Source organism: Prionailurus bengalensis, chromosome A3 (genome assembly GCF_016509475.1).
Source record: "Prionailurus bengalensis isolate Pbe53 chromosome A3, Fcat_Pben_1.1_paternal_pri, whole genome shotgun sequence".
NCBI lineage: Eukaryota > Metazoa > Chordata > Mammalia > Carnivora > Felidae > Prionailurus > Prionailurus bengalensis.
The window spans coordinates 133617308-133627563 of record NC_057354.1 but is presented as its reverse complement, the minus strand read 5'-3'; the positions used below and the strand labels follow the sequence as shown (position 1 = coordinate 133627563).

Here is a 10256-nt window from a genome sequence, read left to right as displayed (position 1 = left end):
CTCAGGCAGTCTCCACACTTTGAACCCCCCACCTGCCTAGCAAGCAGGGGTCTTGCCCTTTCCCGGTGGTGCTCGCGTCCATGACCCCATCGTCCCCCGGGGTCCCTCAGAGTATAGGCGCCCTCCAGGAATCCCTGTACTGGGAGAAAGTGGAGGGGCCCAGTCTGTATTCAGCTCTGTGGCTCCTCCACACTAGGACCTGCTGTCCCTCCCTGAGCCCTCGGTCATGGTCGAGGTCAAACCCACCCTGCCCTCCCCGCCTGTGTGTTTCACAGGGCAAGCAGCTAATGGTGTATCTGCATCATCGACACCGGCACTGACAGATGTCCCGTTCCAGGGAGGGGTTTCCAGCTGAGGAAACCTGGCCCCTCTGTGAAGCCGCTGCCCCCACTGGGCCCCAGGAACTTCTCAGAGGCCGCAGGGGCTGTGCCCCGAGAAAGCGGTTAGCTCAAAGTGCCAGTGCACAGGCAAGCAGGAAGGATGACGGAGAAAGGAGAGGAGAGGAGGGGAGGAGGGGCAGAGAGAGGGAGAGAGAGAGTCCCAAGCAGGCTCCATGCTGATAGTGCAGAGCCCCACGTGGGACTCGAACCCACGAACCGTGAGATCATGACCTGAGCCAAAGTCGGACGCTTAACCGACTGAACCACCCAGGCGCCCCTACGTGTAATTCCTGTAAGATGGGCACATTCACTGCCCCTTCTAGGTGCCTTTCCCAGCTGCACACATTGTCCACTCCTCCCTATGATCTCATATATGTGTAGCTGCTGAAATCCTATACAACCTTCAGGAACTGTTCCACATATCTCTTCCTCCAGGAAGCTCTCTTTGATAACTTCAACCGGAAGAGGTTTTCACTCCTGCCTTTGCCATATGTGACATCTGTACACGGAGTGTCAGGAAGCACGTTTTGGCTCAGGCTCTGGGGGAAAATGTGGATCAAGGGCGTAAGCCGTTTTCTTTTATTTTTAAGTGTATTTATTTATTTTGAGAACGAGCAGATGAGGGGCAGAGGGGGTGGGAGGACAGAGGACCGTCTGACTTGGAAAGTCAGAGACTTTCCAAATGCTGCCTCTGCCTTGTTCTTTCTCACCCTCCCCGGGACATAATGAAAAGGCCGATTCCCAAACCCAGTTAATTTGTTCTGTGTCCAGAGAAAAGTAAGAAACCGTGGCGACCAGTTCTCAGCATCTCCTGAATCAGTCAAATGAGAAATAGACTGGGAGCAGCCACCTGGGAGGGCAGCGGAATCTCCAAGAAGACGACCACCACGAAGTTTGTGCGGCGGGAGGCGGAGGTCGAGCCGCCCACCTCGGCCCCAGGCTGCCCCACGTCGTGGGTCTCTCTGGGACAGACAGAAAGACGGGACGTCTGCACGCTGCCCCCAGAGGGCGGCATTCCACACCCATTCCCTCATTTCACTTGGAAGTGGCCCCAGGAAGTATTATTACTGTCTCCATATCACAGATGAGGAAACTGAGGCCCAACTGTTTACCCGTGGCCAAGGAGCAGCCTCCTGCGGAGAGGTGGAGCCAGGTCCCCCAAATGTGCCTTTTCCATTGTGACCCCATTTAACGTTCTTCAGCCGGACGCGGGCCAAGGCTTAAAGCCCTTCACTCAGTGGCTCTCCTTGGACACCCTGTGTCCTTCCGGTAGCCCCTGTGACCTCGGACGGGCCACGCGGCTCATATCCCTTTTGGCCCGTAGATGCCAGCTTGGCTCAATAATCTTTAACTTACCTCCCACGAACGTTGTGTCTTTAGGACCTCGTCAGAATTCCTCGGGGCCAGGGATGGTGTCAGGCCCCCTGGACGGGAGAGAAAGGGACCGCAGAGGGAGGGATGGGATTTGGACAGGAGCCCAGGCTGGTACACGAGGGGCGGGGACTTGAACCCAGGCACGTGCCATCTGGCTGGCTTTCTCTCCCCTGCCGCTGGCGGAGTGAAGCAGGGGGGAATCCCAGAAGCCGACTCGCAGCTGCAGGTAACGTAAAAACAACCGAGGTTTGAGGGGCAGCACATTATCCGCGGACTCATCAATGCAAAGAAACCGTGCTCTGCCACCCGACTCGTCGAGTCCAGGGTATCTGCATGATACAGAGGGTCCCGGGTGGGCCTGGGATTCACGTGGGAGCAGAGGGGGTGAGCGGGCCACTAAGTCCCCGGTCAGCGTGACCGCCTGCCCGCACCCTCTCTGGCCACTGAGGTGCGGCGTCCACGTTGAGCCCCCAGCTGCCCTTGAGCCCCCACGTTGAGCCCCCAGCCTCCGCCGGCTGTTCTAAGGAAAGGCTAATTTTGCCCCCAGCATCTCAGGTGTGACTGCAAGAGGCAAAACCAGGGACTCGGTGATTTGCCGGCCAGATGCTTAAGGCAACAGGTGTTCCCAGCTGTAAGCAGCAGCTACCCTACACCTGGGTATTTTGCAAAAGGAGTGACTCACTGGGGCTCCTGGGTGGCTCAGTCGGTTTGGCGTCTGACTTCGGCTCAGGTCACGATCTCGCGGTTCGTGTGTGGAGCCTGCCTGGAATTCCCTCCCTCCCTCTCTCTCTCTCTCTCTCTGCCCCTCCCCCACTCGTGCTCTCGCTCTCAAAATAAATAAATAAACTCTAAAAAAAAAGAAGCGTGCTCACTTATTTGCTTTAGGATGGAATTTCATGAATGACGTTTAGCGTTTGTTTGGCACCGACGGTCATTACCTCCATGTTAGGGTTGTGAGTCTAGGAGGACCGGCTGACTCTTGTTCTAGGGCTTTCTTTCCATCAACAGGGCTCTGACACCAGGGAGCAAGACTTCCAAAGTACTTGGATTGGATGTGATTTTCTTTTTTTTTTAATTTTTTTTTTTCAATGTTTATTTTTATTTTTGGGACAGAGAGACAGAGCATGAACGGGGGAGGGGCAGAGAGAGAGGGAGACACAGACTCGGAAACAGGCTCCAGGCTCCGAGCCGTCAGCCCAGAGCCCGACTCGGGGGCTCAAACTCACAGACCGCGAGATCGTGACCTGGCTGAAGTCGGACGCTTAACCGACTGCGCCACCCAGGCGCCCCTGGATGTGATTTTCAATAACCCTATTTGCTGCTCATAAATACAACTTGTAGGAGGAGGAAATCAGTCCCAAATATTAGATTATAAATTCTCTCTTCTGCTGTGTTAACGTCTCCATATCCTGGTAAGAGCCTGTCAGGGGCTCAGCCCTAGATAGCATTCCTAGTAGAGGCAGGGGCCAGGAGGATTATTCTCTCAATCGCTAGAATTTTAGCAAAGTCTCAAAGATAAAGAAGTAAACAAATAAATAAGTCCTTTCCTCTCCCTAAATTTTCTCAGTGTTCTCCCACCAACCAGACTCTGTTAGCTTTATTTTGCATTCATTCACTTATGGTTAAAAGACTCTGTCCTGTCCTGGGGCATTCCCAGTCCAGTTGGGGGTCGGGGCCACGGCATATGCCTAAGCATAGCAGACATCCATGCCGTGATAGCAAAAGCACAATGACAATGGAAGGCAGAAGGAGATCTGGGAGCACGGAACAGAGACACCTAATCCATGCTGGGTTTATCAGGGAAGGCTTCCTGGAGGCGGTGGCATCTGAGTTAGAGGAGAGGTAGGTGAAGGAAAGGAAAGAAGTCCAGGCAGCAGAGTAAGGCTGGAGACCTGAGAACACTGTGTACTCGAAGGACTTGTTTGGTGAGATGGCCCTCAAGGCACGCAGTGACAGTGGGGACAGTTGAACTTTAACCATCAGCCAGGAGTCCTGGGGCTCCAGGAACCACCGGGAAATTTTCAGCAGGGGAGATATTCTCATGTTACCTCTTACTTCCTCCAGGTATGAGTCACAGCTGTTATTAAACAATTACTGGCATAGTTTGATAGTTAACGTTTCCCCTGGGCAAATAGGACTATAATCTCCACGAGAGCAGAGACTAATTCTCTAGACGCACGGTTCTCTAGACCTAGAACAGTGCCCGGTCACAGTGGATGCCTAGAAAATGGGGAGAAGCAGTGACAAGATCTGTGAGCCATTTGAGACAAATCACCGTGGCAGTAAATTCAGGAAAGCCAGAAGGTATGTCTGGCGGGGGCAGGGGAGGACCAGTTAGAGTGTCATCGCTGGGTGACAAAAGCAAGTGGTCTGAAGGAGGTGGCCAGGGTGGGAGGGAGGGGACGCAGAGCTGAGAAAAGCCGAGGGGGTAAGTCAGGAGGAGTGGAGAATCCCTCTCATGGGGTTCGAGGCCCAGGCCCGACTCTCAGTTCTTCTGAGTTGGTCTGGGGTGGTGCAGGGGGGGCGGTGATTCTCAAAAGGCCCTGGAGGGGACCCTCGTGTGCAGCCAGGATGGAGACCAGTGGAGGGGAGCGGGGAGGTTCTGACTCCAAGGCTTCTGGCTTTGGGAGCGAGAACCCAGGAGGGAGGAGAATGTTCAGAAGAGTCAGCATCGATAAGGGGGTCATAAGATAATATTAATCCGATTTGAGGTACGTGAATTAAGAAAGAAAGATGTCAACTGGTTCTTGCTTGTTTAAGGAATAACGGTGAGGTCCACAGGAAACAACTGGACGTTTATTCTGGTCAGGAGTTGGAGAACACAAGGCACCGATCTCTCGCTTCTCAATGAGAATGACTCTGTGCGACGGGGGTCGGCGGGGGGGCCCTTTGGAAATTCTGTCGGCAAGGCGCTTTGTTTTCGGGCTGGGCACCAGGTGACGCGAAAGGCGGGTGGCGGGAGTGTGGGCTTGCGGAATCTCGCAGAGCGAGCGAGCCACTTAGCAGGTGCCGAGGGTGGAAAGCCAGCCTTCCCTCTGTCGTCTCTGCTTCCGGGTTTCTGCTCCGCACCACGGCCCCATGTACTCACTTTGTTTCACAGCACATTTCTTAGTGGGCCCTGGCAGCACTGAGGCAGCCTTCGTATTCCATTTGTTCCTTGGATAATGAGCTTAGCCTCCGAGCCACCGGAGAAAGCCCTGATGCTTATTATACACACCGCCATGGGCCGTCTGCTCCCCGAAACCTCCGGTCAGACGTGGCCCTAAAACCATCTGAGCCCCTCGCGCCCAGGCAAGGGGCCCTTGGTGACTGACAGAAATCCATTTTTATCTTGGTCAGAAAGGCCTTTGGTCAGCAGAGTTCATTTTGTTTGCACAGTGGAGTGGAACACATCTGAGCTCCTCTGGGGGAGCCCCAGGGAGCACTTCCTGGGGGCTCCCAGACATTGGACTCATCGGCTGTAATTAAGCTCAGTGGTGTCCGGGATCACTGCTTGCACACAGGGCACAATCTGCCTTATTGTTTCCCTGCCTTCCCGCTCAGAGACAACGGTGAGGATGGGGCCGTGGTGAATTCTAACGAAGCCTCAAGGAGTCATTTGGGCTCGACGCATTCGGTCTGGCGCGGGCAGAACCCCCACAGCCGGGATGATTCTGTCTGGCTCCCCCCCCCCCCCAACAAAGGTCTGGACACCAAGGCTGTTATTTTCCATCTGGAGTCCTGGGAATTGGGTTGGTATTGCCGAAGACAAAAGAAAGGGTTTCTACAATGATCACCGGGGAAAACAATGGACCAGAGAGAAACCCTAGACATTTCCAGAAAGGTAGGCAGTGGGTATCCTGGCAGTGTGTAATCTGAATGCGAAACGTCTCTGCCAACTACTTGGGAACCTCTTGGGGTGGGTGGAGCATCCCTGAGCACATCTCTGCCAGGCATTCAGTCGACCTGGGAGGGCAGGAAGGACCACTTAGCCTTCAGGATTTGGGAGAAAAAGCCCTTATCCTTCAGGGGTCTCCGTGACACCGAATCAGTGAGGATGTCTAGCCACAGACTTCCAGAATAAAGTCAGTCCAGTTCAAATAAAATTGTTGAGGACCTACTGGTGCCGGGTGGGGGTGGGTGGTGGGGACAGGGAAGCGTGCCCTCGGTCGTGCAGTCACTGACACCAACAGTCCTAGACTGAGCTCTGGCTGCACACCAGTCATTGCATTGGTCCAAAGACGGACGACGTGGCTCCTGCCCGCCAGGTACCCTCCTATCGGGGCAGGTAGACAGAGCTCCCAGACAGAGCCACAGACTGAGGGACACCGTCCCAGCCGTTGTGTGAGAGACACCAGAAAATGTGTGAAAGAAACCCAAAAGACACGGGAATTGCTTCTCGGTGAAGAAACCAGGGAAGGCTGGAGAGAGGAGGAGTCTGGATTTGAACCAGGCACTTGAGCAGGCTTCTCTTCTCCGTCCGGTCAGCGGTGGCAAGAGGTGATACGGTCACGGCATCCGCCACGTTCTGGGAGCTGTTTCAAGAGCTTTACGCACATTAGTTCGTTTAGTCCCCACAACAGCCCTTTGAAGTTTTCGCTACTATTATCCCTATGTTACAGAGGAGGGATCTGAGGCACCAAGAAGTTTACTAACCTCCCCCGAGACTACCGCGCTCATAAGCGACCGAGCCGGGATTTGGCCCTAGGAAGACTGGCTTCGGACAACATCGGTATAGTTCCGTAGATTTCTTTCTGGTTGAACAAGCCTACCCATAAAAGGTGTTTCTCTAGTACTTTGTTTGATTTCGTCGCTACTAATTCACGCTATAAAAAGTGATACAGCCTTACGGAAAATGTGACCAAAGGGTCCCCCACCGTGCCAGCCGCCCAGGGTGCGTCACGTGGCGTTGGCCAGCGGGGGGCTAGAATCCGGCCTGCCTTCCCCTCACCACGCTCTGTGCCGCTGGGCTGTCCAGAGGGGCGTCCTTCCCTAACTCACGCAAAAGGATCTTAGGGGCTGTCTGGGGCCATGACAGAAGGAAAATGAAACCCGCAGAAGGGATCGGCTACACGTGGGAGGTAAGAGCAGGCTGGAGACAGAATGGCAAATGTCTGCTTCACCGCACTGGCCACAGTTGGCCTTAGTTGTTCCGCAGGGAAAAGCAGGGATTAATGACAAAATTAGCTGCATTATATCTTCTTGAGGTGTCGTGGATCTTCACGGCCAGGGTAACTGGTGCGTCAGTGAACCCTACCTACGCCTCCTTCTGGAGTTTGGATTCAGTCGTTCCGTGTGAATCCTCTGCGGATGTGGCTACGGGTAGATCTCTTCAGGGGCTGGTTCTTCCCGATAGCTGGAGTCAAGGTCATGGCGTCCAGAGCAGGTCCAGAGCCCTCTTCCAGAATTCTGCCTGGGGTGCCGCCCCAATAGAGTCGATGCTACCCTGTCCAGTATCTTTCCTCTTTTTTCCTTCCGTAGGCGTGTTTACACAGTGATTTCGCTTTGCATATCGCGTTTTTCGCTTGACAGATGCTAAACATTTTCCATAATGCCACCTAATTTCCGCACCTGTCGTTGGTAAGCGTAACTGTAGAACATCCCACCGCGCGGCGCTCTGTGGCGTGATTGGTAATTATCAAATAGTCTACTTCGTGGAGAAGTGCCAACGATGAGGGAAATGTTGAGCGGGGGGGGCGTGCTGAACAGAGGTAGTTGGACGTGCCCCCCGAGCGCCACGATTCTGGGGCTGGTGAGAGAGTCAGTGTCTTCCCCACGTTCTCTAGTCCAAGAAGTGACCTGGTAACAGATGGTTAAGAAATCCCCGGGATACAGTGTCTGTCTTCGGCTCTTCTGCCACAAACGGTCTGTCATTTAGGAAATCATCCCAGGGGCTGGGGAGGCACTGGGGGGTGGAGGCCCTCACCGCAACTGAAGCAGGAAAGGAGGCATTTTCTTTCTTTCTTTTTAAAGTTTATTTATTTATTTTGAGACAGAGAGAGAGCAAGCGGGAGAGGGAGAGACAGAGAGAGAGAAAGAGAGAGAGAGAATCACAAGCAGGCTCCAAGCTATTAGCTCTGAGTCTGATGTGGGGCTCAAACTCACGAACCGTGACATCATGACCTGCGTTGGAATCGAGAGTCGGTCACTGAACCGACTGAGCCACCCAGGCGCCTTGCAAAGGAAGCATTTTCTGAAGAAAGGGACTGTTCCCACTTGCACAGTGGCTTTCCTCTCCAGCAGGTGGGAGCAGTGTGCAAAGGTCTCTGTGACTGTCCCCACCTTGATGGGGACCTGAGGGAGGGGGACATACGTATAGCGGGTCCTCTCAGGGTGGGTAAGTGCACCCCTCCAAAGAAGGATGCTGTGCCATTTTCCATGCAATGAGCTTGCTTTGTGAACTGGGTTCCCTTGGCTCAAAGTCCACACGAGCAGAAGGAGAAGGAATTTTCTAGAAATTAAATCTTCTTTGGGGCACCTGGGTAGTTCAGTCGGTGAAGCATCCGACTTTGGCTCAGGTCATGGTCTCATGGTTTGTGGGTTCGAACCCCGCGTCGGGCTCTGCGTTGATCGAAGATCCTGCTTCGGATTCTCTCTCTCCCTCTCTCTGCCCCTCCCCCCCCAAATAAAAAAACTTAAAAAAAAAAAATGCAGACTCAAGACCCAACCAGACCTACTGAACCAGAATCTGCATTTTAACAGGATCCCAGGGGATTCCCAGGTACAGGGAGATCTGAGGATCCACGTTCTGTGGCACTTTGTTATGTGTGTGTGTGTATGTGTGTGTGTGGGGGGGGGGGTCTCCTTACCCTCCCCTGGGATCTGGGAGGGCAGGGTCAAAGCTTTGTGTGTGAATGAAGTGCATGGTAGGCACTTGGGAAATTAAAAAAAAATTTTTTTTTTTAATGTTTGTTTATTATTGAGAGACAAAGAATAAGCAGGGGAGGGACAGAGAGAGGGGGAAACACAGAATCCGAAGCAGACCCCAGGCTCTGAGCCATCAGCACAGAGCCCGATGCGGGGCTCCAACCCATGAGACGTGAGATCATGACCTGAGCCGAAGTCGCACGCTTAAAGGACTGAGGCACCCAGGCGCTCCAGGACTTGGGAAGTCTTTAAAGAATAAGGTCATTCATTACATCCCTTCATGGATAGAACTGATGTTCCTAATTCTTTCCTTCTAGTCTCTCGACCTGAGGAACTCAACGGCCTTTTCTTCTCTCCTCTCCCCAACCACAGGCACACAGCCCCACACACTCACGGGCACACATACCTTCTCGCCAATGCCCCTCAGAGGAAGCTGAGTTGAGCCCCTCGGCAGGGGAGCTGAGCTGGGGGCCTGAGAACCTGTGAGGCTGAGAAGGGCAAGCCGTGAGCTGGTCTGTCCTGGGCCGGGGCACGTCAGGACAGCCAAGCAGCAGCCCAGCAGGGTGGGCGCCACCAGCCTGGCCCAGAAGCTTCCCCGTGAGGTGCACAGCTGCGGGACAGCCTCAGGCTGACTCCAGGCCTTCCTGGGCCCGCTCTACTTAGCTCTACTCAGAAATGTCATCCGGCCCCTCTCTCTTCCATCCTGCTGTGTTCCGGGCTCACTGCCTCCCCTCGCAACCCCACCCCCTCCTGATTCAGCCCTGCCCTCCACCTCCCACACATTTCCCAGCACTACCCAGAGAAAGCCTTTTAAACAAGATGTCGTTAGGCCACTCCCCCACTTAAAACTCGACGGCAGCCCATCACCCTCAGCGAAAAGCACATGTCCAGCCCAGCACTTTAATATGCTCACCAAGCACCATCCAAGTGCTTTTACATATATTACCACAGATTCACTCTTTAACCCCCGCGACCACCTCTTTGCAGTTGGTACTATCATCATCCCCATTTTATAGGTGAGGAAACTAAGGCAGGGTGAGTTGGGACTCACTTGCCCCCTCGCAGCTAACTAAGGGCAGATCCAAGTTCAAACCCAGAGTGTGGGACGTCTCAGCACGCACTGGTGGGACTCAAGGTGCAGCCCAGACCGGTGGCAGCAGCATTATCTGGGAGCTTGTTAGAAATGCGAAGGCTGAGGTCCCTGCCTCGGACCTGCTGGACCAGGGTGTGCATTTCAATAAGCGTCCCAGTGACCAGTGTGGGCGGGGAAATCTGAGAAGCACGGTTCTATCACCCTACCCAGAGCCCCGGCGCCTTATTCCTCCAACTCGACCCAGTACCTGGCGGTCCCAGGCCCCCTCCACCCCTTCGCACCTGCTGATCCAGCTCTGAGGCATCTGGTTCCCACACTGCCCTGGGTCTGAGCCTTGCCCGTCCCCCCGTGAAGTCCTTGTTGATCTCGACACTCCATGTGTGTTACTACTCACCAGCCCGGGGGAGCATGATTGCTCTGCCTTTTTTCTTTTCCTTCTGACATTTCCCTCTTTGATTTATGGCCCCGTTGGCAGCAGGGGTGAGGAGGGGCCTCCCAGCGGAGCTGGCTGGTGCCCTTTGTCACTCCCGCCCCAGCATCTGCCCAGGAGGGTGGCGGTTCTG

General features: G+C 54.3%; 1 long non-coding RNA gene across 1 annotated transcript; it reads left to right on the top strand.

The window, feature by feature from the left end:
* Nucleotides 1-3910: 3910 nt before the first annotated feature.
* Nucleotides 3911-6528, top strand: LOC122467035. Its single transcript, XR_006292829.1, has 3 exons — nt 3911-4058; nt 5298-5577; nt 6356-6528. It is a non-coding gene; the product is annotated as an uncharacterized LOC122467035 (long non-coding RNA).
* The last annotated feature ends 3728 nt before the right edge of the window (nt 6529-10256 follow it).